The following is a 27,099-nucleotide window of genomic DNA, read 5'->3' as shown; positions in this document are numbered from 1 at the left end:
TTTTTTCAAAGGATTACGCCTGTGACTTGCGTGTAGCAGCGTTCCACAAGCCTGCTGAGTTTTAGAAAATGTTCCGCCCTTGGTGCTTTCACAGGCTGCCTCCGTGGGACCATTCGTCATCTCCGTTCACAGGACAGGAATTGATTAAGTTCATTACCCCAGGTGGTACAATTTGGAATCACTTCCTTTGAAATTCCAGCGTCTTATTGGTCCTGTGATGGAAAGGTCGATCCGGTTTTGCAGGTTTGGCTGGGACTTGTAGTTTAGCGCTGCATCCCAATGTTCTTTTATTTATTTCCCCTCATGGCTGACTCTTTTGCATGCCTCCTTTGAAAGGCTGCTGAGACACCATACCGAAGTCCAGTCTTCGGGTGCACCCGCTGACCCTGTTCCGTTTGCACGAGTCTACCACATGGTTCAATGCGGGCAGCTGTGGTGCGCTTTGCTGGTGGTGCGATCCTCTTGGCTGAACCACGCCAAATAAATGAAAACAAACTTTTCCTCCTAAAAAGGGAAAACGAGCCGCCACCTCAGCAATGAAGGGATTTATTTAATTTGCATGTTCAATGAAAAAAACCATAGGTTATAGACCATATATAGTTGGGAATTAGCATTTACAAAACTTTAAAAATTCACTGAAAAAAACATAGGTTATAGACCATATATAGTTAGGGATTAGCATTTACAAAGCCTTATTTTACTCGCACAAAACCATTGAAATTCCCATATATAGTTAGTTGCACTAACTATATAGCGCGCACCCGCAATCCACTGCTGGTGATGTCACATATTACATCATTCATGACATGGTCAGTGACATCACTGATGACATCACTGATGGCATCTCAAATGACATCACTGATGACATCACTGATGACATCTCATTTGGCATCACTGATGACATCACTGATGACATCATCCAGTGACTGTGTTTCTGTAAAGTTTAAATATGTTTTACATATTGAAGAATGAGTGGATGTATAAGTGTCTGGATGAAGGATTTAGTAGGTGCGTGACTGACTGTATGAGTGAGTGATTAAATGTGTCTTACTAAATTCATGGGTTAGTGACTAAACTGTCTGAATGTGTGCATCAGTATGTCTGTTGTTGTGTAAGCTGCTGCATGTGTTGATCAGTAGCTATATGAGTGGCTATATGGGTTATTGATTGGTTGCCCAAGTATTTGAATGGGAGGCTGAGTGTGTGTGTGGGTGGCTGGGAGGTGTGTGACTCTGTGTAAAGATGTGTAAGCAGTTGATTCACTAGGTGTATGAGTTCAAGAGTGCATGTGGAAACAGCTATATGGGCGGTTGACTGTGCATGGGTGTGTTGGTGAGTGAATGGATATCTCAGTGCTACATGTGCAAGTAAGTACATATGTAAACACAGTACATGTGAGAGTTGACATATATAAATAACTGTGGATAAGAGCCAGTGAATGTGTGAGTGGCTGTATGGATCATTGTGAGCTTGTATCAGGGATTGTATAAAAGAGTAAATATGTGTTAGAATATGTTTGAATAAGTAAGGTGTGTATAACTGTATAGTTGAGGAAATGGAGGTGTGATTGATTCTTTGCATGACTGACTAGGTGTGTGAGTAACTCCATGGATGAGTGACAGTCTGTGAGTGTCTGTTTACACTGAGTGTATGTAAGGTTATATTAGAGTCTGAAGAGGTTCATCGTATTATCACATGAGTGATGTCATCAGTGATGTAATCAGTGATGTCAAATGAGATGTCATCAGTGATGTCAAATGAGATGTCATCAGTGATGTCATTTGAGATGTCATCAGTGATGTCACTGACCATGTCATGAATGATGTAATATGTGACATCATCAGCAGTGGATTGCGGGTGCGCGATATATAGTTAGTGCAACTAACTATATATAGGAATTTCAATGGTTTTGTGCAAGTAAAATAAGGTTTTGTAAATGCTAATCCCTAACTATATATGGTCTATAACCTATGGTTTTTTCAGTGAATTTTCAAGGTTTTGTAAATGCTAATTCCTAACTATATATGGTCTATAACCTATGGTTTTTTCAGTGAATTTCAATGGTTTTTTAATAGTAAATATCAAAAGCTGTAAAATGTATTCTTCTTTTAAATGACACTTTTTCCCCAAACTGCCTTGGTATATTCCAATATATGTCAAAGACAAAAATGTAAGTGGTCCAATCATTTTTTTCCAGAATTTGAGGAAGCACAGAAACATGTGAATAAATCTGTTTCTGCTTACACGAGAGACTATGGAATGGGTTTAATATACAACAATAACTTGCGTTCCAACATTCAACACATCTACAGAAGAGATGGTGTGCACTTCTCTGATGAAGGGAATAGAATATTCGTCCTTTATTTAAAAGTGTGCATTGGAACCTACTTGTAGGTACCTAAATTAGCCACAGAACACAATAGCACTTTTCAGAGCTACCCTACCTCTGATCATTCAAAACGTTTATCTTTTTCTAATTTTTTTTTCTTCACCAAAGTACGCTCCCCGGTTTGCTTACCGGTGCGCGTACCGGGCGCTCCCCCCGCGAAATTTTCAAAAATTTAATTTTTGTATTTTTCCATATATCAGCGTCCTAATCCCCCCTCAGAAAACCTAGAGGGTCATAAACTGTCTACCGTGCCCCCTTCTACCCATTCCGTACATTGTTTGTCCTCCATCTTATGTATCAATTCTACCAATACACAAAATGGAGGACTCCCGTAATGCTGCCGGTTCGCGTACCGGGGAGCGCACCGGTAAGCGCTCGATAAAAAAAGGTGGGAAAGTAATTTACAGAAAAACTACTACAGACACTTTCACCAAATTTGGAATAGTCCCTACTACATACCAGTCCCTACCATTTTCCAAAATTTGATGGAATTCCATAGAGCCATTCAAGTTGTAGCCCTGTCTAAATAACCTGAGGTAAATTACATGGCAAAAACACATTAGAAAGAGTTGACATTTTCAACCAATGATAACAATACTTTCAAGTTGTATTTTTATGTGCTGACATTTGATTGGTTTGGTACATGAATATATATGAAAAATAAGAGGGAAAGACAGCCATTTTGACTGGAACTCCCTGAGGCACATTTACAGAGCATTTCCTGAGAAACCTAAGACACTTTTCCAAAGGTAAGTTAATAGTTTTGAAGGAGAAATATGTTGTGCACCTAAAGTTATTTTTATAAAACGTTTCCTGTTAGATATTTACTGTCCCTCAGTTATAGTTATAGATTGAGTAAGGCTTCTCTGTTGTAGTCATAGATTGAGTTAGACTTGATCACATGCAGTACTTTACATTTCTACTTCCTGCCTTGTAGAATACACTGCCCAAACATAAATTCACTCTTAAAAACTCAGAACTATGTTGTACACGTTAAGTTAAAAATAAAAATGTTGAAGTTTCTTACTTAAACTCTATTTGTCTCTCTCTTTTTATTCTACCTTAACAGCAAATATGGATAAAGAAGCACAGGAACCCAAAGTACAACCTGAAATACAGGACAATAATGACGATTTTTTTAATGTGACAGTAGACGAACAACTGTTGGAATTTATGGACAATTTTGGTAAACAAGAGACAATTTATAAAAATAAAGATCATGAAATTTCAGATGAAGTACTACTTAAAATTTCCATAGATTTTTAAAATTAATATCAATAAAATTTTATTTATAAATTAAAAATTGTTTAAGACATTATTCATTTTTATTCAAAATTTAAGATATAATAGTAGAGTGATTATTAAAAAAAGTCAGACTAATGGTAAAGAGTACAACATTTTATATTACTATGTGCTCAGGGAGTGCTCAAAGGATCTGTTTCTACTTTCCCATGGATCTAGGAGAATAATTTACTTACTTGATGTGTTTTAAAAATGTGTTTTTTGACTTAAAATGGCTCAAAGGCTTTGTAAATATGCCCCATGCTGACTATGAATCTCTAGAAGTATATATCAAGAAAACTAAATGGCTTCAATAAACGTTTTTAAACACATCAAGTAAGCAAATTATTCTCCCCCATTCATGGGGAATTTACTTAAAATACCCTAACACACATGAGGGCGTATTTACAAGGCCCTTGCACCACTTTTGCATCCCTTTTAACATGGGAAAAATAACTTGAAAGTGGCACAAAGGCCTTGTAAATATGCCCCATGCTGGCTATAAAACTCTAGCAGTACATATCAAGAAACCTAAATGACTTCAAGAAACGTTTTTATACACATCAAGTAAGCAAATTATTCTCCCTGAATCATGGGGCAAGTGAAATATTAGTTTAAAGAAGCAGACACCATTTTTTCCTTCTCTGGGGTAGGTCTGGAAATGCTTTTTAAAGGACACTTTTGAGCAATTGATGGCACTTTTTCCTCAAACTGCCTTGGTATATTCCAAAATCTGCCAAAGACAGAAATGGAAGTGGTCCAATCAATTTTATCCACAAATTGAGAAAGCGAGGAAGCATGTAAATAAGTCTGTTTCAGCTTACATAACAAACCATGGAATGGGCTCCATCTACAACAATAACTTGCGTTACTACATGCAAGATATCTACAGAGGAGATGGTGTGCACTTCTCAGATGAGGGAAACAGGGTTTTCATACAAAATTTAAGACTGTGTATTGATACCTACTTTGAACTTACACAGAACCCAAAAGCTCTTTTCAGAGCTACCTTAACTATAATTACTCTTTTAAAATTTCGAATGTACCTTTTTTCACTAATTTTCACTTATGTTCGCGTCCCGGTTCGCTACCCGGTTCGCGTACCTCTAAATTTTTTTTTTCTTACGACATATATGAGCCTCCTCAGCTACCCTCAGAAAACATAGGGGGTCAAGATACTTCTCCCATGCCCCCTTACACCCATTTCCCACATTGTTATTCCTCCATCTTGTGATAAAATTTGTCCAAAACACAAAATGGCGAACTCCCGTTACGCTACCTGTAAGCTACCTGGTTCGCGTACCGGGACGCGCCTCTACAACGAAAAATCGCAAACATTTTATTTTTTTGTTTTTTGCCCCACGGGGCACTTTAATATCCCCCTCATCAATCCTAGGGGGTCAGGAGGGGTCTACCTTGCCCCCTTTCCTTCTTTTCCCCCTTCGTTTTTCACCACATCTTGTCTCTCGATCCTACCGAGAGACAAGATGGCGGCCGGCCCGGACTGTTTAGAATGTTGACAGACAACGGAGAGCCAATCAGCTTCGCTTCGCGAAGTTCCGTTACGCGTCAGGTACGCGAACCGGAGCGCTAACCGGAGCGCTGTCACATATGTATCTGTTTTTTAAAACGTTAATTTCTCAAAATCCACTGGAGCACATATATTGAGACATAGCAAAGGCACGTCGGGCAAACCATATCTACAATTCTGCCAATTTTCGTGTAAATCCATTCAGCCGTTCAAGCTAAAAGTGATTCCAACCGCCCTATGGAAAAATGAATGGGAAAAACACCTTTTGGGACCCCCCTTTTTTCTCGGCCCCCCCTTAATGAAACCCCCCCAAATTTTGAGGGGCCGCTCAGAAACAGAATGTGCAATTTTCCTGAAAATTTCAGCCAATTCCGTCCACAAACGCCAAAGTTATTCGACATAGAAATTTCAGAAATCCCATAGGAAAAAAATCCTAACTATATATACCTACTGGTGACCGCCAAGGATATATATATATATATATATATATATATATATATATATATATATATATATATATATATATATATATATATATATATATATATATATATATATATATATATATATATATATATATATATAAATTCACAGAAAAAACAAAGGTTAGAGAGGCGTTATAGCCAGGTGTCACTCATACAAAACCAGAGAAATTCAGCCATTATGGTTTGTGAGCTAACTATTACTTATGATCCCATGCAATGCACTTCTTATGACCTCACATATTACATCACTCATGACATGGTCAGTGACATCCCTGATGACATCGCTGATGAAATCTCAAATGACATTACTGATGACATCGTCCAGTGTCTATGAGTGTTTAAAAAAAATTGGAGAGTTAAATATATACCAAGGTGTATTGGTGAATCAGTGGGTTTATGAGTGCCTGATTGGATGATTTAGTGGGTGTATGACTAACTGTAAAAGTGAGTGATAAGGTGTCTCAGTGACTGTATGGGTGAGTGATTGGTTGTGTGAATGTCAGTATCTGTCTGTCAGTTGGTGTCTAACTGGCTGTATGGGTGTGTTAGTGGGTAGGTGAATTTCTGTATGGGTGAGTGATTGGTTGCCTGACTACCTCTATGGGTGCTGAGTGTCTGTGTGGGTGGGTGATAAGTGTGTGGGTGAGTCAGTTGCTGTATGGGTTAGTGAGTATGTGTGTGTGTGGCTGTATGGGTGATTGAGTGTCTGTATGGCTGTGTTGGTGAGTGAGTGCATGTGCAAGTGGTATATGGGTGAGTAACTGGGTATGTGAAAGGCAGTACAGGTGAATGATTGGGTATATGAGTGACTGTATGGGTGAGTGAGTGAATGTAAGAGTGGCTGTATGTGCTTGTTTCAGTGACTGTATAGGTGAGTGAGTATGCATTAATATCTATATGAGTGAGTGAGTGTGTGTGTGTACCTGTGTTGGTGAGTAAGTGGCTGTGTGATCGACTGTATTGATGAGTGACTAAGTGTGTGAGTAGCTCTAAGGGTGACTAAGTGTCTGAATGGCTGTATGAGTATATACGTTGGAATGTCAGTGGCTGTATTAGTGAGCGAGTGCATAAGTGTCAGTATGGGTGAGTGAGTGGATGTGTGTGTTCATCTATGAATCAGTGAGTGGGTGTTTAACTCCTGGTATGTGCATGTGATTGGGTTTGAGAATGGTAGTGTGGTAGTTGGGGAGTGGATGTATGAAAGGTTAAATAGAGGAGTGAGTGGGTGCATCAGAGATTCCGTGGAGGATGTCATCAGTGATTTCATTTGCGATGTCATCAGAGATTTCTTCAGTGATGTCACTGATCATGTCACGAGTGATGTAATATGTGAGGTTATAAGCAGTGCTTAGCTCACTAACTATAACAGCTGAATTTTACTGGTTTTGTACAAGTGAAACCTAAGCCTAACTATAACGTTCCTGCAACATTTGTTTTTTTTTCCATGAATTTCTTAGGTTTTTTGTTACATGTCCTAACCATGAAGTCCTTGTAACTTTTACAAATGCTGATTCTTAACTATAACATCCCTGTAGCCTTTGGTTTTTCAGTGAATTTCTATTTTTTTACAACTTGTAGTCATGTTTGCACAGTGGTGGAGAAAGGGGGGCTGGGCCCTCAGGAACCCTGCTGTGCAGGACTTACAGGAGGTACCAAGAGGGCTTTTTGGCCACCGAGGTCCCTCATGATTAAAGTGAACTTCAGCCCCTAACGAGTAGTGCACCTCGAGGTGCTCTTGCAGAGTAGTGGAGAAAGGGGCCATACTCTCTGAAGACCTCTTAGCAATAGACTTACTGGAGGTAACAGTAGGGGTAGTTGGCCCACCAGGATGTCCTTAGGGGCCACCTACTCCTCCTGTTACCTCCAGTAAGTCCCACACAGCAGATTTGCTGAGAGTTTGTCAGACCCCCCCTTTCTCAATTACTCTACTAACACACCTCCTGTTGCTCTACTAGTCGGGGTTGAAGTCCCCTTGGCTCCAGAGGGTCCTTGGGGGCCAACTACCCCTCCTGTTCAATCCAGTGAGCCCCACAGAGTGGGTTTGGTGAGAGGTGTTCGGTGGCCACGCCCCTTTCTCCACCACTCGTTAAACATGCCTCATGGCACACTACTAGTTGGGAGATGAAGTCCCCTTGGCTCTTGGGGGTCCTAAGGGGCCAACTACACCTCCTGTCAGCTCCAGTAAGACCCACACAGCTAAATTGCTGAAAGGTTTTCAGTGGCTATGCCCCCTTTCTCCACTACTCTGCAAATGCACTTCCTGGGGCACTACTGGTTGGGGAAGAAGTCCACTTTAGTCCTGAGGCCCTAAGGAGTAAAGTGGAATTCATACCTCAACCAGAAGCATGCCAGAAGGAGCGTTTGCAGAGTGGTGGAGAAAGGAGGCAGGCCTCCAAGTACTCTCATCAATCTTGCTGTCTGGGACTTACTGGAGTTAACAGGAGGGGTAGTTGGCCCACCAAGGACCCTCTGGAGATAAGGACCTGAGCCAATTTTGACATCAGGTACCCCATCCCCTGGGGCCTGTCCTTTAAAAAAATATACATATATTTTTTGTGATAAACATGGTGGGGGGGGGGGGCACGTGCCCCCCCCCTTGTTGGGCCGATTTTGGCATCAGGGACCCCACCCCCAGGGCCTGACCACCCAGGGCACTGTTTTTCCAGTTGGGGATCGCAGGGAGCCTGAAGGCCCTCACTGTCCCTGCCAGCTCCCGGCATCCTGCTGGAGCTGGCATTGCTTTTGGACAGGGGGAGCTGCTAACATGCAGCTCCCCTGTCCATGATTTTAACTCATCATTGCAAGCTGCATTTTCAACTTGACACATCTCCCACAGACACAGTAAAACATGATATATTGTTCATTAGAAAAAGTGAAGTATAGCTCTATGTGTGAAAATAAAAGAATCAGTTAATGACATGTACCGAAAAGATTTCAAGCGTAAAATTTGTTATACAATAATATTTTGGGCTTTGTAATCACATAAGCTCATGCCAAATCCGCTAATAAATATAATTCACATGTTATATATATTATTGACCTATGTTGTAGTGTTCATTGGGATCATTACCAAATTCAGTCCCAGTGAGCAAACTCCCATGGCATGACCGTTTATTATAAAGTCAAGTTCTGTCTAAGTTACCACATCAATTGTTTTACATTATTATTATTCTACAGGAATACTATCCCAATAGATCCCAACCATTTTATATGATTTAACATGCAATACATGTAAATATGAATTCATCCATCTGCAACTCCTTGTTAAGCCCCAGTTTGCTCATAGCCATCCAATTTCAAAACCAAATAAATTCATCAACACATATCAGTTTAATGATGGTAGTTATATCCATTATTGTTTAGTGAACAATCCATGCTGAAAGACCTGTGTGTACACCTCTCAGTTTTTGGCAGTCATATAGGTTTAAATATATCATGTTAATAATCCATATCTTGGATAAAACTAAAATATCCTATACAAACATTATCATTTTCTTGCAAAAAGCCATGGAGTCAAACAGAGTCATATTTCATATGTGGATTGACAACTCTTCAGTTATGTTAAAGCCATTAGGTTCCTTGGTCTCTAATCTAATAATACATTCAGATTCACTTCTTCTTAATAGACCTCCACGGTGGCCACTCTATGTAGTCACTGGAATCTTTTCAACTCTAAAGAAGGAAAGTAAGTTCTCATTTCCAGCAGGTTTTGAGAAAAAGGCCCAAGAGCAATTGTTGCAGCAAAACTTAGAAGGCAAGACAGAGTTCCAGTACGTAGGTATAAGTGGCAGGTCAAATATCCAACAGTAGTTTCACAATCCAAACAAATAAACCTAACTCTGTGTAGCTGGGAGAGCTTACCCTCGGAAGAAGCAATCCCTGTGGTGGACTTGTGGGTCTCTGACATGGCGCCCCTCCCTCTTTTTCTCCACATCAGGGCGGCTGGCAACCCGACTCCAGGACAATCTGGCCGGACAACACCATCGGGGGAGGTGCAGGCTCCTTTAACTGGGAGAGTTGCAAGGACGAAACCACACCCCTGAGTGACATCTATACTACCGGATTGGTGAAAAGTGAGGAAGCTGGAAAAGCGGCGTGTGACATCATCAAACGAGCACCAGAGGAGTACGAGGAGGTTGTTGCATGGCGGAGAGAACACTCGGAAGAAGGAGAAGAGCCGGTCCAAAGAGCGAAGGCGTTCAAAGAAAAGGAGCCGGTCGGAAGAGCGGAGGCGGAAGAAGAAGAGGAGGCCCACCCGGAGGGAGATTTGAAGCCAGGAGGCCACCGTCAATGTGAGCCGCCCAGCCACACTCACCAGGGAGTGTGGCTCCACCAGGTACAGCAGCGCGTTACCAGTTGGTTTGGGAAGAGGGGAGGCACAGGGTAAACACCGGAGCGCGTAACCTGATATCCCTCCACGACGAGCTTATTCACGTGCCCTCTCCTCTTTGTAAATAGCATGTTATCCTCCACAAACAACCCCCCCTTTTTGCTAAGTTTCCACGAAGCACGTCCCTACTCCTACTGATCGGTTCACGATTCACGGTGTCCCTGTCACACCCCGGGCTCCCCATGGGTACAAGTGATTAAAGGAGCCTTACCTAATACTGGTCCTCATTTTTCCCACGCATGTACTTCGGTGGAGCAACCGAGGAAGAGCGGACAATGGAGGACCCAGAGAGAGAGAGCAGTAGACCCCATTCGAACCCAGGAGGAGGAGTCAACCCAGCCATATTAGCAAGAGAGCGACTTTCTCAAAGGAAAAAGAGGACTTTTATAAAAAATAAAACCATACATACCCCGGTCCAGTCTCCATGCCCTTCCTTCTCCCTCGTCACCCCCGCAACTCTCTCCTTGGCTAATCTCTGAGTTGAGGCCTCTGAAGACAGTGTTGCAAGATGTCAAAGGGCTCCAAAGATACAAGGAAATTCTTTGACGAGTTCAAGAACAGGAAGAAATTCTTTGAGGTGCTGATGAAGAAATTCCAAGATGCGTCACAAACAGAAAACATCTGAGAAGATGAATTTGTCATCCAGCTTGAACATTGTCTTTGCTGCAGAGCTAGAAACAAGGGTGAAGTGCAGAACTCAAGCAGAGGGTGTGGCTTTTATAGACTTCAGTATCCTCAATTCCTATAGTAAATCCTTAAATCTTGGAATACTCAAATACAGCGTTAGACCCTCTAATGCTGAAATCTTTCAATCCTGAGAATTAGTCCTCAAACCCCACTCACTGTATCCTTCCATTCAGATGGAGAATACTATCACAGCTTTTGAGGTGCTGGCTATGTGACAGGATAGGCTGTACTAGTAAGGGTGTCACAACTGGGCAGCACACCTGTGGCAGCTATATTCTGTAGCAGCATGCCTCCTCTCACACCAGCACAAATTGCATCCTGAGTGGTAATACCTTGAACAAGAGATAGAAGGGGCAGAAAATAATGCACAGGAACATGGGTGGATGGGAGTGGGAATGGGCACAGGTGCAAATCCATGAAATCATTATTGGCTGAAAGTTTTTGATACTCCTGTGCTGAGGGCAAAGTGTATTTACAAACCCCAGGCTAACATTTTATACTGCAATATCACAAAATCTTAAAGTGACATTAAAGTTAGGTAAGACAATAGGATTGTCTCGTACGTTAAAAAGCCTTAAAAATTCACTGAAAAACAAAGGTTAAGGTGACGTTATAGCTAGGTGTTGAATGCAAACAATGTTTAAAATTCCAAAAAAGGTCACTGAAATTCACCAGTTATAGTATACTGAGCTAACTATAACCTTAGCCCCGTCATGCGCTGCTTATGCCCTCACATATTACTCATGATATGCTAAATGATAATATTGGTGACATAACTGATGACATCTCAAATTATATAATTGATGGCAGCATTGATAATATCACTGATGAATTCATCCAACAGACAACCTGTCCCTATGGACTACCCTCAATAATATGTAATATATATCCTACCCATATTCCTGAAATGAGCAGAATGGAGTATACCATTTTAACCATGCTTACAATCATACTACGACTTGAACTGTGAGTCGATCTCCCAAGGACTATACACCTGATAACAATGTCTTAGAATTTTCCCTGAATTTATGGAAATACATTTTTTTTATTTTATAAATCTCCAGTTTATATGGAAATTGTTGATAGTCCTAAATGGGTATTGTTTAACGTTAGTAGGTGCACAGAAATCCACAGATGAATAATGCATTTATAAGGATAAGCGTTCTTTTTGCGCATATGGTTTGCATATGTTTTGGCAACAGACCTTTTTATTTTCCCACAACCTATTCTCTACCTCGTATAAATGAAGTACTGCGTGTAATTTAAACTATACTGGTACATAGAGTGTGCGCCTTTTAACTTTATTAATTCTGAATCAAATTATTTCCCGGTATTACACTGCTTCTATTTCATACATGTACATATAAAGTAAATCTATGCTACACTTGTGTATGGGCTCTTTACTACATACTTTTTTTTTAATGTTCAAGTGGTTTATAGAGCTATTTGTGGAGGAAGCAGTAGCGTGTATGATGTCATCAGTTATGACATCACAAATGTCATCAATGATATTATTTAACATGTCATGAATGAGGTAATATGTGCAAAGAAGTTATAGTTGGTTGAGTAAACTATAACTGGTGAATTTTTGTGTTTATTTGTGTTTTTAATGTTCCTTTACTATTATTTCAAATCCTAACTATAACGTCACTTTGAGCTTTGTTTCTTTTGGTGAATGTCTCGGGTTTTTTATGAATGCAAGCTAAAATCATATTACCTAACTATAATGTTACTTCAACCTTCATTTTCTCAGAGAATATATATGTATATATATCTATATATGTATATATTTATAGATAGATAGATAGATAGATAGAGAGATAGATAGATATGTATATATATATATAAAGGACAGGAAAGTGAGAGCGTGTTGTACTGGTACCGATACATAGATGACCTATTCATTGTGTGGGAGGGGGCAATGAATACGGCAGAAAAGTATGTGGAAATCCTGAATGAAAACGAGTACAATCTGCACCTCTCTGGGTCCATTAGACCGGTAGCAGCGGAATATTTGGACCTGAGGGTGTTCATTGACGATGGGAAAATCCAGACTTCACTCTTTAGAAAAAAAACTGCTGGCAATTCTATCTTGTTCCCCAGCAGCAGCCATCCATGTCCGTTGGTCAAAAGCATACCCTATGGAGAACTACTTAGACTTCGCAGAAACAGCTCGAGAGACTAGGATTTCGAGGCGGCCGCCTCGGAATGCCTCTCACGTTTTAGTCTTAGAGGTTACGATGACGGGTTGCTACAGAACACCCTCAAAAAAGTGAGAAGGATCTCTAGAAAAGATCTTTTGAAGAAAAAATCTTTATCTAATGAGCCTAGCAAAGAAGGGAAATTTAGACTGGTAGCACCATACTCCTCTGGGGCAAGCCACCTGAAAGCTATGCTAAGAAAAAACTGGCACATCCTCCTTAGAGACAATGCACTTAAAGATGATATACCACCATACCCCCTAGTGACCTTCAACAGAGCAAGATCGCTAAGAGATAAGCTGGTCAGTAGCCACCTAGAAAAACCCAGGATTAAGACAAACACCTTGACAGATATGATGGGTTTTTTATCCTTGTGGCCGATGCAAGGCCTGTGCAGTGAGCAGAAGGGTCCTTACATATGATATACAAGAAACAGGAAAATGTGTTAAGATATTGAAATTTATTACTTTGCAGTACCACCTATGCTGTTTACTATCTGGTCTGCCCGTGTGGCTTACGTTACGTGGGGAGCACTATCAACCCACTAAAGATGCGCATATTGGAGCATCTTCGGGCCATCGACAAAGCCGATACAGCATACCCGGTGGCCCGTCATTTTTCAGAACAACATGGGAAGGACAGAAACCAACTGCAATTCTTTGGTTTAGACACTGTACCATCTAATATCAGGGGAGGGGACCGTCTGAGATGGCTGAGAAGACTTGAATCGAGATATATTATCGATTTAGTGACCAAATATCCCAGAGGCCTGAATAGTGGGGAGGAGCTGGCAGTGTAGATAGGGACATGAATTGACAATGAACTGTAATTATGTCTGGTCTCTAGTTTTGTGACTTCCTTATGTGTAAGAGAATTTTTAGGAAATTTTAGTACAGATGATCTCTCCCCCGGCTCTATGGGTTTGGGGCTATGGGAATAATTATATGCTTTGTATTTTGATATGAATATGGAATGTGTATATATATAGGAATTGGTTATCTGCTTGTGCATGGTTGATGTAAATTTATGATTTCAAATTGTGAAATACTACTGTTTCATTTGGTATTAGAAAGCTTGAATTTCGTATTGGAACACTTGAAGGACAATAGCCGATCCACAGCAAGATTACAATATAATGTATTAATTTACATTATATGATACCTCTGTATTATAAGGAATCGATCTGCGATAGACATAATATGCTTAAGTGTGCATCTGAACACATTGTAAGATGGCGCTTTATTTCTACAGAGGTTCAGTCCATTCTTTGTTTTCATGAAATTTGTAATGCTTTGTTTGTCTGTATGAGTTGAAATGTCATTGACACTGACGAAGGCTTAACGCCGAAACGCGTCTGTTGCTTGCCGTTTAAAGTACCCCGTTATTGCAAACCTCTAGAGTGCTGTTCTTCCTTGGGAGGCACAGGAGAATGGAGCGTCATATATATATATATATATATATATATATATATATATATATATATATATATATATATATATATATATATATATATATATATATATGTATATATATATGTATATATATATGTATATATATGTATATATATATATATATATATATACATGTATGTATATATATATATATATATATATATATATATATATATATATATATATATATATATATATATATATATATATATATATATATATATATATATATATTTTCCACTCCTGTTGTTTACATGATCGTAAACAGGCGCTGACACCGTGGGGTCTTCTTTCAGAAACAAGTTTTTATGTTTACAAGTGCAAAGCCTGACGCGTTTCGACGGATGAAACGTCTTGATCACAACAGAGATTTCAAGTGAGTGAGTGCATTTTAAACATACAAAGTGCTCATTGGTCAATAGGGCGGCTTCATTGTTGTCATGGCAACCATTACTTCATGGCCACAGAAAAGTTACACTCTTAATTGCAATGCTTGCAAACGCGCTGTACAATGGCCCACATGCATCATTGTGACATTTTGCACTTCCTAATTTGCGAAAAATAAGGAATCGCAAATTAAGAAGTGCAAAATGCTATGCATCATTATTTTCGGTATTCATTTGTGATTCGGTAAAAATCGCAATTTTTACCGAATCCCAAATGAATACCGAATTCTTAAGTTAATTTTCGCAATTCCCATTGATTCCTATGGGCCAAAAGGCCCATAGGAGTCAATGGGAATTGCGAGTGGCACTTTGAAAATTTCATGGGTGCAGGGGGGGGTCCAAAGGACCCCCCCATGTACCCCTGAAATGTATTTTTCGCATCATGTTTCACACACACATGTCCTAAGGACATGTGTGTGTGAAACATGAATGTTGAAAAAAAAACATTTTAAGCATTTTAAACACTTTTCCCAAATTTACCGAGTGGTTCAACTACTCGTTAAATTTGGCACCCTAATTGTGAATTTACAGTTTTAAATTTAATGATGCATTGCTTTTAAGAAATCGCACATCTGTGACTTCTTAAAAGCACCCGCAATTTTAGAACTAGCAAACATGTTACGAATTCTAAAATTGCTTCATGCATCCCAAAATGCACTTTTGCATTCGCAAACGGCCGATTTTAAGGAATCGCACCGTTTGCGAATGCAAAAGTGCTTGATGCATGTGGGCCATAGTCTTTTATCTAAGCGCCAAACAGTTGTAAAGCAGAAGTAGAACAAGTTAAACATTTACCACAATATTTCATTGCCTTGTATTAATGTTTTAAACTTTTTCTAGCAAAGTTTGGTGCTTATGAAATTCGTGTACCTGCCACCTTCATTTACAGGATGGCTCAGCGCGATATATGAATCATCATTGTGTGACAATGTTTCATGTGTGTATATACTTTTACTTGTATTGGTCTGTACATAGGTGCCACTTTAAAATGAAGGTTATACAATTATCACTACGATACTCTTCAATGTCAGTATGTTAGGAATGGGAACTGGCTTATGGGTCTAGTGCCCGTTTTTTCTGCCCAAATGTTAAATCAGAGTTCCTCCATGTTATGGATTGTTCTTGAATATAGCCCTTGTGGGCAAATAAGTGAGTATCCGATTTGCAGTGTTCCAACCTAATACAGTTAGTTTGCCTAATGTACAGTATTCTTTTCAGATTTCCTTATATGAAAACAATGTTCACACCAGCCATATCTTATGTAGCCACCAATAAAATCTTTGTTTATCTTATATTTTTTCAACTATGTTATTTACAGCCTTTGCTGAAAAATAATAGTGATGCTAGTTTTAACTTTCTCTTACAGAGGAGTGGGTCCGGGTTTGCTCAGAAATCTACTTTCATTGTTTGTATTATATTGGCTATAAATGCACGCTAAGTGCCTCATCTGCATTCAATCCCCGTGGGGCCTTAGTGTCCAGGAGGATAATGTACCATGACTCTAGTCTTTGGAGGGCTAGTTGTCTATTCCCCCCTCTGATGTTTTTCTTCAAATGGTCGATAACGAACTACTTAATGTTCTACGCTTTTCCCCCATGTATGGCATTGATGTGCCTTGCTACTGGATATGAGGGGTCATTGTTGGTAATAGCCCTTAAATGTTGTAACACCCTCACGTGGGCAGGATGGATAGTGCTGCCCACGTATTTTTTATTGCAGCTACACTGCAAGACGTAAACCGCAAAGTCCGTCTTGCATGTGTAGTTTGCACTAATTTCCAGTGGTTTTTTCCTATATGGCACATCAACTTTGGTGACATTTAGTCCATACTGGCATGCTTTGCACGTGGTGCATTTATAAAAACCATTTTTTGTTTTTAACCATGGTGATTCTTTTTTCTTTAGGACAGGGACATTCACTACCAATTCTTCCTTCATACTTTTAGTTTTTCGAAAAGTAAATTGGGGGATTTTATTGCAGTCATTCCCTATCACTGGGTCATTCCTGACTATGGGCCAGTGCCTATAAATGATGTTTCTAAGTTTCTTCTGATAGGCATTGTAACCTGTGATTAGGCGTGGGGTCCCTGTGTTTTGTTTTGACTTTGGTGTTCCTGCTTTGGGAGAGAATAGTAAGTCTTTTCTATCCTTAGCATCACATTTTTGTTCCGCTATCTTTAATGTGTGTTCAGGATAGCCTCTGAGGCGCAGTCTACCAAACAAACTAGCTTTAGAATTGTCATAGCTTGTGTCCGTGCTGCAGTTTCGTCTCATTCTAAGACATTCTGCATAGGGGATGCTATCAATTAAATTCGGGGGATGGTAACTGGAGGCGTGAAGGATGGTGTTTCCAGAGGTGGGCTTACGGTAGGTGCTTGATTGAATTTTACCATCTGCCACAAACATCTCCAAATCTAGGAAATTTATCCTGCTCTTGCTGGTTTCACAAGTAAACTTAAGATTCAGGCTGTTTTGATTCAGTTGCTCTGCAAATTCCTTTGCACTTTCCTCACTTCCTCTCCAAATTGTAAAAATGTCGTCAATATAGCGACTATAATGCGCCACATTTTCTGACATTTCTGCAATGTGTGTCTTCATGAGTTCTTGCTCCTCCCACCAGCCCATATGCAAATTAGCATAGCTGGGGGCGAAGCAAGTACCCATGGCAGTCCCCTGTGTTTGCTTGTATAGTAGTTTATTAAAGGCAAAGGTGTTATTCTCCAAACACCACTCGGTCATTTGGAGCAGCATTTGTGTATGTTGGTACAAATCAATGCTTCTGCTGCCTAAATAATGCTTAATTGCATTCAAACCATCTCTGTGCCTTATGCTCATATAGAGGCTTTGTACATCCAAAGTCATAAACACAAAATTGGTTTCCCATCTTATATCAAATATTTTTCTAAGAAAATCCCCACTGTCTCTTGTATAGGAAGGTAGTGTTTTTACATGAGGTTGCAGGAAAAAGTCCACGAACCGGCTAGTATTTTCGAACAATCCCCCTATAGCGGAGATTATAGGTCTTCCAGGGGGGCAGGTTGCATTTTTATGCACCTTAGGAATGAGGTACAAATTTGGAGTTACTGTGTAGTTATTCTTTAAAAAATCAAATTCATTCTTTGAAATTGTTCCAGCACTTTTCCAGTCATATAAACTCCTGTGGTACCTCTCTTGGATGTTGGAAATGTTAGTCACACTGATCCTCTGGTAACATTCTTTGTCAGATAAATGAAGTAGTGCTTCAGAATTATACATTTCAAGAGGCCAGAGGACCATATTCCCTCCTTTATCGGACCAACGTACAACCACATCGCTTCTTTCCCTGATTTTTGACATGACATTGTCATACGCTAGTCTCTCATTAGCATGTGTTTTGGAAAAGTCGTTGCTGCTTGTCCACGACAATGAATTTCAATCATGTATGACTTAGTCTGAGAAGATATCTATGCAGTCTTTAGGCATGATAGGGCAGAATGTGGATCTAGGTTTAAACTGCGTTTTCGTTGTACCCGCAATGTAAACCCCTGCATGGTCTGCCGCCTCCTGGGTGTCCGTAATGCCATTGTTTTCATTAGTGTCCAGATCCGCCATTTCCCTGATAAATGTCATGTCGTCAATACGCCAGTTCGTGTCTTCAGTCAGTTCTTTCTCAAAGTTATTTATCTCTTTATAATTGAAAAAATGTTTTTTCAATTTTAATTTTCGTATGAACTGGTGTAAGTCTATTCTAGTTTGTGTATAGTTAAAATTTGTGCGTTTACAAAAGGATAATCCTAATGATAAAGTCTCTTCTTCTGTACTTGTTAAAGCCATATCTGTTAAATTTATGACTGTGTTTTTATCTTTTTCTTCCGTAGGTGTGGCCATTATCGTTTGTAATTCCTTCTGTAGTTTTGTTTTTTTGTTATTTCTTTCTGTTGTCTTGCGTTTCCCCCATCTCCTGTTTTTTCGCTTCCTGCTTTTTGAGACGCTGTTTTGTTCTTGCTGTAATTTTGTTGGGGCCGCCGCGGTCTCAGAGATCGCAGTCTCTCCTCCCGTAAAAAAAGAAATTCATCTGCGGGGGTTGGTACTGTCTGAGCTTGGGTTGTGGCAGTTGAAGTGCTGGGGTCTGATTCTGCTCCCGAGCTCACTTCAGATTCTTCTGGTGTTGCATCTTCATGCACATTTGTGGTAGGCAACTTCCTCTGTCTTATGCCATCATATTTCCTCGCAAATGTGTATATGCGTCCCTTCATGTAGTCCGCGCAGTAACGCTGGAATTTTATATATATACATACATAATGTATTGCGATTTATATAGCGCACGTATCACCCAAAGGCATCAAGGCGCTTGCCTTGGGAACCCGTCCTGGTATTCCCCTGTGAGATAACCCCAGCAGGGTATCCACAAGGTGAAAGCCAGGCATCCCGCCGCCTGGGGCCGTAGTGGAGATTAAGCAAGCTATTGCCCAGAGTCGCAGAGTGTGAACCCGTGAGTCGAGTAGGCACCGGAACGAGAATTATCGAGTCTGTGGAATTTTTTGAGCCCAAGACCCGCCGAGGCGGGGAATTGAACCCTGGTCCAGGACCGATCTCAGCTTCCGGGTCTGCCGCCTCTAACCCCTGAGCCACACTTCTCATACATACATATATATATACATATCTGTGCGCCTGCCCGCTTTTCGATTCCGCTTTTTGAAAAAGGCAAGAGTGGCCCTAGTTTCATCCAAGTGATTTATTTAAGCAATCACCATGTCTCCATGACGTGTTTCGGCCAGTAGAGGCGGCTTTGATCACATGACAGCGCATGGGTGGCATTACCTCCTTTTAAAGTGCAAATGCAGCAGCAATAGATATAGTAAACATACTACACGTTCTAAAATTCAGATAAATTACAGCAACATGCTAAAATCATGTTCTCCCACTGTTCTACCTCGTCTGCCTTTGGATTTCGGTAAGAGTATTTGTTCTTAGATCAATTAATAAAAAGATCCGAACCATAAAAGATCAATGGGTCGGCAAAATATTTGCATTTTAACATTAGTAATATAATATTCCATCAACACAAGTAAAATTCAAAGTGGTGTACTAACTCACAGCTGATGTCACCTCCGTCTTTCAGAACTATGTGCTTGCTGTTTTTGAGAACTACACCACGAGCTTTGAGATTAGGTAGCAGTGGATAGAGCTGAACATGTGGAACATCTCAGTCAAGAGAGCATGGCATCCTGTCATGGCGGCAGCCACACAGTGTTATGGATAGTGTGTGCTTCAGCCAAGGCGACAATAACTTCCGGTGTCTGCATGTACCCAGAGGGACCCAAAGGGGATGCCTGTCTGAACCAGTACTCCATTTATTATTCCATTATGACTGCATGGGAGACACCCCCTTTTAAAAAAAAATATTTTGTTTCCTTCCATTCCTCTCCAACCGTACACCACTAGGATAGAAGGAGTTAAACAGAGTCTCTGATGTCAACATATCAATGCACTGAATATAACAGGAGGCTCCTGGTTTTACACAGAGTAGAAAGAATCCTTTAAGTTGCCTATGTGCACAGGCCTGTGACTGGGACCCAAGAGGATGAACACGAACACTGGAATGTAGAAAAACATCTACCGTCATCCCTAGTTTACACAGATTCATCTGTGGCCCTGTGAGTTGTACTTAAAAGCAATGAATGCAGAAGACATATGTACACGTGCACACGGTGCTCTGAGACTTGTACACATAGAACTGATAAATAGGTTGCATTCATCCCAAGACTACACATGAAGTTGTTAGCCTGCATGTTTAACACAAAGCCAGTAAGGGGAAAGGGGCAACTATCCCTTGTGTGCACACATGCTTGTGGATATACAGAGGTCAGCAGGAAAAGGACCTTTGGGGCCGATCTCAGCCTTCTCCCCTCTCTCCACCTCACATTCACCTACATTAACAGGACGTGTGTTAGAGTGTGACATATGGGTGGTGTATCTCTTGTTCCCTGAAGAGATAGTAGGAAGCTATGGTCAAAGCAGCTATAAAGTGACCCCATTACAAAATACCTCGTCAGGCATCCCTTTGGGTGTTGGGACTTTAGGTCTCCACTCAGCTAAAAACATGTCCTGGAGGCCTGTGACAAGCTTTACTGGTCCATCTTGGAATCTCCAATAACTCTTGTTTGGCACCCCGCATCCACTGTGGACTCTGGGGGCAGAGGTCATGCCCTCTCATCCCCCTCCTCCTTAGGCCCTGCTATACTAGGTGCTCAGCTGTCAGCATTAGGCCTGGGTGGTAAATTCCGTTCCGCTCGCTGAATTTGAGGAATTTGGGTAATTTCGCGTTCTGCGGAGAACGCGAAATTGCCCAAAATTCTGCGTTCTGCTACTTGGCAACATTTTTTGCTGGTTCGTGTTCTCAAATGCGTGTTCGCGAGATATTTCCCTCCGAGCATGCAAACAGCGATTGCAAACAGTAAAAATGCATCGCGAACAAGCAATTCTGCGTGTTCGTGGACTTTCTGCGTGTTCGCGGAGATTTGCGTAACGCGATTATGCAAATTCCGCCCACCCCTAGTCAGCATGTCACTGACTTTTAGCCTGCCCTGATTTTTCCAACAGGGCATGCATGCTAGATGAAAAGTCTGACTCTGAAACTTTAACCCGGTCTCCTAGACCCAAAGTAGCAGCATAGCTCTGCTTTTTAGGTCAAGCTTAGAGTCAGAGCGCTTTCCACTCGCTCTCTGCTGTGCCAGTCAGAAATGCTGGCCCACTTTTGGTGGACTGCTTTCCAAAGTACCACCCCAGGGTGCTTGTGATGCCCAGGCGATTTTGTTCAACAATGTTGAAGGCCATGATAGGTCTCCACTCAGCTAAAAACATGTCCTGGAGGCCTGTGACAAGCTTTACTGGTCCATCTTGGAATCTCCAATAACTCTTGTTTGGCACCCAGCATCCACTGTGGACTCTGGGGGCAGAGGTCGTGCCCTCTCACCCCCCTCCTCCTTAGGCCCTGCTATACTAGGTGCTCAGCTGTCAGCATTAGGCCTGGGTGGTAAATTCCGTTCCGCTCGCTGAATTTGAGGAATTTGGGTAATTTCGCGTTCTGCGGAGAACGCGAAATTGCCCAAAATTCTGCGTTCTGCTACTTGTCAACATTTTTTGCTTGTTCGTGTTCTCAAATGCGTGTTCGCAAGATATTTCCCCCCGAGCATGCAAACAGCGATTGCAAACAGTAAAAATGCATCGCGAACAAGCAATTCTGCGTGTTCGTGGACTTTCTGCGTGTTCGCGGAGATTTGCGTAACGCGATTATGCAAATTCCGCCCACCCCTAGTCAGCATGTCACTGACTTTTAGCCTGCCCTCATTTTTCCAACAGTGCATGCATGCTAGATGAAAAGTCTGACTCTGAAACTTTAACCTGGTCTCCTAGACCCAAAGTAGCAGCATAGCTCTGCTTTTTAGGTCAAGCTTAGAGTCAGAGCGCTCTCCACTCGCTCTCTGCTGTGCCAGTCTGAAATGCTGGCCCACTTTTGGTGGACTGCTTTCCAAAGTATCACCCCAGGGTGCTTGTGATGCCCAGGCGATTTTGTTCAACAATGTTGATGGCCATGATAGTACTTTCATGGTTTCTCCTGTTACAGAGTGTAATAGTTCTTCCTCTTATCTGCATTGTGTCTTGCTAAATCCCCGCCTCCCCTGCTCCTCACGCTGCTCGTTCGATGGACTTCTGTCACCATAGGTTTGAAAAGGTTAATATATTGCGCTATGTTTATTGCAGATTAATCAGAGATAAATACCGAAGCTATCTCTTTAAAAACAAAGAGTGCTAGATATCATGAGGACAGTTTAAGTTTTTGTATGTAGCTTGACACAATCCCACTCCAAATAATTCCAGGACACTTAATGGCACATAATTACTATCCACATAATTCCACAGCACACAAGCCACATAATTTCAATACACAAATGTACTCCACACCACACAATTCCAAGCCACACAATTGCACAACTAATTAATTCAATCCAACCCACATGATTCCTCAACAAACCACATGCATACACTCTGTAACAAATAAGTAAAAAACATTGCCATTTACAATGCCTATAGCTCCAACACAAACAAATGTGAGGACTACTGCATTTCCAATGCTTGCTTACCTTCCAATGCGTCCCTGTAGAGTCCTATTCCTGGAGCTGCAAACCTTCTCCAGGCCAGAGATGTTTTAAGGCATGGACAGAGTGGGCCCCCTTATAGAGCTAGCTCTTTTCTGCAGAGTCTTGTCCTGGTGAACTTGAGTAATGCTTAGACAGTTTTTTTTTACATACCATTTTTCTTTAATTTATTTTTAGGTCTCGGCCAGCGTAGGCTGCGCACATGCGCAGTCTTGCTGGTGAGATTTAATGAGATAAAGTACGTTTCACTAACGAGGTTAAGCCCCGCCCCTCTTTTCCATTGGCTGGTGTCACCGTTCATGCTAAAGGGTGGCCAGCCATTGAAAAAGAGGTGTTAGTGACGTACTCTTTTCTCTTTTGAAGCTGTCCCACTTGGACTGGATTCCTTGACTTACTGCTGAGGTAAAAGATTTCTAATCTTCTTTATCGGTCCAAATAGATGGCCCCATAAAGAAGATAAACAACTTTTACGCCAGCAGCAAGTCAACCCGAGCCCATCCAAGTGGGACGGCTCAAAAAGAGAAAAGGCTGTGTCATGGCCAGCATGCAATGCTCGCCACTGAAAATACTGTTTCTGTTATCTGTGTGGCAGTTTGAATGATATGCTTTTGCGAAGCTTGTTAAATACATAAACGCCTCTCCCAGATGTGTTGCATATTTATACAGGAAGGTTCTGGAGTCGCTTCCTCCTGCAGGCGTGTGTCCGGTTATTGCTGAATATGTTCTAATAATGCCAGAGTAAACTTGGTCATGGAGCGCGGGTGCAGCGCCCGGCTCTCTAGGTAACAGTGAGTGCTCCAACTCATAAAGGAGCTTCCTCGGCCTGATTGTGGGGGAGGCCCCAAAGAAGCCCGTTCTCGTCATCACTGCGGCACGTGACTTCATCAACACCAAGCCTCCGTCTTGCTGCGGTGCCTTGTCTCGGCGCTGGGGGGCTTCCCCCTAGCTTTTACCGTCCCTCATTCTTTATATGAATGTAGAGATAGAAAATTACTTTCAGACAATGTTTCAGGAGCTTAATTGTGTTTTTGAATATGTGCACCTGGGAGCTGGATGCTGTCGGGTAAACACCTGGAGAGGTGTCGCAGGACACACTGTTTTTCAAGTATTTTCACTGGCCCATGAGCTTGTCTTTCCAGCCAGCCACGCGTCCATCCATCGCGGATTGTAACTTTCACGGACAGGCGTGCGTTCCACACCGCGCACATGCGTACTGTAGTTTCATGTCATTTACATGGCATGTTTACATTGCTTTTATGTCCTTGTAAACCCCATCCAGGCACAGCGATACCTTATGGTTCGTCAGGTCAAATTTCGCCCGAGGGGCGCCTACTCTGCTCGTAGTGCTCGAGGCCTGCAGTACACTGTTACCACCTAGCCCTGCAGCACACTACCGACACCTCGCCCTACTATGGCCTGAGGCACAGCACAACACCAATGAACCCCGAGTCGTGCAGCAGCACAGCCAACAAGATGAGTGGGATCTGTAGCAGTTCATGGAAAGCAAGAGGGGCTTCCTGCAGAACACCGCTTTCAAACCAGACCCTGGGCCAGCAGTACACTGTAGCAGGGCGCACTACCTTCCGCCCTAAACCTGCAGCAGATGCTGTGACTCTCGAGCCACTATACCATAGCAATACCTGAGCTTCTGAGCCACCGGCAAGCACCACTACCAGTCCAAGTGGAAATCAAGCTCTCATAAGAGCCACTCAGGGCCATAAATGGCATAACACAGACCTAAGATGCTGTAATGACTTGTCCAGGAGGCTCTCGTTCTGTACCAAATCTAGAAAGAGGCCTTTATGTAGTTACCCATTGGTGCTGTTGTGACCAGAACTGTTTTTGTTTGTCTTATCACCGGGAGCTCTCCAAGGCATGGGAATACCTTAAGGTGCTGCTTAGCTGGTGATCCCATCCCGGCCCAGATGTGGGCGCACGGTGTGACCTGACAATAGCCCTCACACCAATGATGCTGCTGCTCTATTTTTCCACTGAGCTTTGTGGCCACTTCTTCCTACTAGTAATGTTTTTTTTCCAATAAAAATGACAGCCTCCTCTGGAGCGAGGCCAGTGGTTCGTACGGTACTGCGTCGTGCTCTCCCCACTGCCTCCTTTTCGCTGGCATCACAAAAGATTGAAGAAGCCCCGGGTGATGGTGCTGATTTTTTTCCCTCCTCCCACCCAACCCCTCCCCCTGGGTGTTCTAGTTCCTGGTGGTGACCTACTTTCTTATTTCTGAAATGCTGTTCGGTTGATTTAGGCTATGTCGATATCTCCAGGTCTCCTTTCACCTATCCCTGTGGATAATGGTGAAATTAGGCTCTTTATTCACAAATCGGCACCCACTATGAGCTTCGATGATATTTTCGTGAAATGAGTCAATATGGTTTTGAATTTTCGATCTTGTAAGTACATTTGTTGTTCTTGTGGTGAATGCCTCAAAGTGTCTATTTTCGAAAATGATACCATCTAATTTTTGATGGCATCAGATTTGGTTTTGGCAGGGCTCCTGTGACAAGCAAGTTTCAACTGTCTGGATGTGATGTGTAGTGGAGGGTACCTTGAACTATAGGCATCTGCCAGAAGAGGTGTACTCGCCCCTGGTGGGGTTGCACAGAAGTTATGTGAAGCTGCTTGATTCCCTGACAGATTATAGTTTACTTGGGAATGTCTGCTGGTTGAAACATGGGAGCTGAGATGATTAAATTCTTAAGAAGGGTTTTTACAAATTTTCTTGGTGTTTCCTTGGTAGCAAGTGTAGTGTGCTCCTCATCGGGTGCAGCACATGCGCAGGGACACGTGGCAAGACTTTCTCTTTCTGACCTTGTGTTGTAATATTGCCCTGTCATGTTAAAGTGTTCCGCAGTCAGTAGGGGCAAATAGGAGATACTAGCCTGATCGCAACTAGCAATTTCACTGTGATGTTTCATCTGCTTCTACTGGCTCTCACAGTGGGTGCTGTATATCCCACGAGTGACAAACTGCTGCATCATGGTGGTCAATTACTAATTCTGTCCCTACCTCTATATGACAGGGCGTAAACGTTGTTACCAAATATGTATAACTAGATCGTCTAAGTAGTGGGACGAAGTGTAGCTGTTAGATTTAGGTGGTACACTGTTTTGCAGTAGTTCCTCTGTTTCATTGATTTGCCATATCTTGGATTATTGTTTGTCCACTTTATTGATTAGACACCATTACTAGTGTTCCCCACAAACCTCTGTTCTGACCCTTTGTCCGCTAAGTTCCTTCTGTGAAATGCACCTGATAGCATTTTTGAGTTGTTTTATTTGGATTCCTTTACTAGGTTTCACCTGCACAATCCCTTACCTGTGCTTGAGAAATCTATTGTTTTCAATATAAACTTAAAAGGGACCTGCATCCCGCCTCCTCTCTTTCCTGGTTTCTCATGCTCTCCTCCTCTCTGTTAGTAGATCTCCCTGCCTCCATTTCACTCTGGCGCTCTGATTCCTTACAGTTGTCATCCTCAGAAACACTTGGTTTTCTCCCAGTAACCAGCCTCCCTTAAAGTAGTCACATGTATGTCATGGAGGCGAGTTCTTGTACTCTAACCTTGCGGGGGTGTGTGTGTGTGTGTGTGTGTGTGCGTGTGTGTGTGTGTCTCTGTGTTTGTGTGTGGCTCCATGTGTGTCAGTTTGCGTAGGCCAATATTTTCTTTCTCTTAGCCGTAGTATGCAAATGTGAGTTAGGTGCAAAATGTCAGTTTTTGCATGATTGGCATTTATTTATCTGTTTTCAAAACCAACACATAAATAAAAAGTTTGTCATTTACAATGCCAATAGCTCTAACTTTTTCGAAGGTGAGACCAATTGCATTGTAAATGCGTGTTAATGTGGGTGACGTGTGAAAGTCTATTACAGACATTTTGCAGAGAAATGTTGTGTTTATGTTTCATACAAATCCATAAAAAAGGTTCTTTTAGATCAAAAGGACCTGAAATATGAGAAATGGGAGGGTGACACAGAGGTTATTTGCAGTAACATCAGTGAGCTGCTGCTGTGTTACAATACTGAAAACACAAGTTACTATCCCTTAATATTAGATGTAAACCCATTTAGAAAAAGCTAAAATAGGAACAT

This window comes from Lissotriton vulgaris, chromosome 11 (assembly GCF_964263255.1).
Source record: "Lissotriton vulgaris chromosome 11, aLisVul1.2, whole genome shotgun sequence".
Taxonomy (NCBI): Eukaryota; Metazoa; Chordata; class Amphibia; order Caudata; family Salamandridae; genus Lissotriton; species Lissotriton vulgaris.
This window is presented reverse-complemented; position numbering follows the sequence as displayed.